The following is a 1587-nucleotide window of genomic DNA, read 5'->3' as shown; positions in this document are numbered from 1 at the left end:
GTAGAAGAAAAAACTGTTTTTGCTAAATTTATAACTAGACTAAAAGATTCTCACAACATTCCCTTAATATTGCAGGCCTTACCTAATAAAACGGGGGTTTATTGCTGTATTATAGCAACTGATTTATCATCTCTGTCTCTCTCTCTCTCTCTCTCTCTCTCTCGCTCTCTTTCTCTCGCTCTCTTTCTCTCTCTCTCTCTCTCTCTCTCTCTCTCTCTCTCTCTCTCTCTCTCTCTCTCCTCTCTCTCTCTCTCTCTCTCTCTCTCTCTCTCTCTCTCTCTCTCTCTCTCTCTCTCACACACACACACACACACACACACAGAACATTTCCCAAACTACCCAATATTTAATAGCAAGGTGGCCTTCATTAAGTATAATTGCCACACACGGGCCACTATTGCAGGTGTGGCTTTCATTCATTGTACTGTTCTCACACACACTTCAAGAGAATAAATTGTCCAATAGTACATTAGCTACATCGTATGGTCCTGCAGTATTGTCACATGGGTTCTCTAGTGACAGCAGGACTAAAAACATGTAACCACATGTAAACGTATAATAACAGAAGAAAAAAAAACAGAAGTTCACAAAACCCAAGTACACACTGAGAGGAAGTAGGGGTGGGCTTCTTCTGAAAGGATTGCTCCAGTTACGACGACCTTCATAGAAAATGCCTTTTTTCTTGTGTAACGTTGCCAAACTTGAAAAGGCACACGCCTCCTCTAACCTATTTTTGCCGTCAGCTACAAACTCTCTGACGCGCGTAGCAGACTGGCCTCTTCAATTCCACGAGTAGCTGTCAAGCGCTCCTATGACAGATTACTTTCTCTCTCTCAGATCTGCACGTACGTTTGCTTATTTTCTAAAATTTGGACTATGTAACAGACACAGAATGGCTCAAGGCTAAACCTGCTTATGAGAGCCAGTGACACAAAAGCCTACCGTATTCACAGCAACGAAGGAACGGGGATCCAATAAATCCAATAGGTATTTCAGAAGAGAAAGAAACAAATACTAAGTTATGCTCCTTAACCCCCCGAAAAAGTTGTCATGCTTCATATTATGCAGCTGCCACCTCCGTCTCACCGGGCAGGGAATGACGAGATTTCTGTGTCATGCTTATTTTCCAACCACACGCCTCCCGTGTATGACGTCATTCGTCGCACCATAAAAGGATTTGAAGGAGTTGCCCAAGCCGTATAAATGTCCTGTGCAAAAACTAAGTCATTAGGCATTTTAGAGCCATATATTCGCGGCATTTAAATACACTCCTATCTATGCTAACTGCTAAGCAATCTCTGGACCGGCAAGTTTGAGATGGGAGTTTTATCTCGATCAAGTGGATTCGTGTTTGGAGCCTCAGATGTTTTCCAGAAACTCCAAAACCACGACCATGATGTCATGAGGCAGCACATCCAGACACTCATCCAGACACAGAATTACAATCAGTACAACCATAGGCAGCGGGTCTATTAGGCCAGGGGGGCTATGCCTACCCAAAATATTATGCTGTGAATTTTGAAATGTATATATAATATGTGCGCAGGCTGCTGGCTATTGTGTGTGTCTTGTGCTGCAGCCCGCTGG

The 1587-nt window shown here is 43.3% G+C and overlaps 1 protein-coding gene across 1 annotated transcript in view; it reads right to left on the bottom strand.

Annotated features, from left to right (window-relative positions):
- The window catches only part of npas2 (neuronal PAS domain protein 2), a 221125-nt gene extending 220046 nt beyond the window's left edge, over positions 1-1079 (bottom strand). Inside the window, exon 1 of the mRNA XM_084320101.1 lies at positions 943-1079. The gene's annotated coding sequence lies outside the window, so the exon portion shown is untranslated. The remainder of the gene's footprint in view (positions 1-942) is intronic.
- Between the last annotated feature and the right edge of the window lie 508 nt (positions 1080-1587).

This window comes from Notolepis coatsorum (genome assembly GCF_963971535.1).
Source record: "Notolepis coatsorum genome assembly, chromosome: 8".
Lineage (NCBI taxonomy): Eukaryota > Metazoa > Chordata > Actinopteri > Aulopiformes > Paralepididae > Notolepis > Notolepis coatsorum.
The sequence above is the reverse complement of the archived record's forward strand: the minus strand, read 5'-3'. Positions and strand labels throughout refer to the sequence as shown.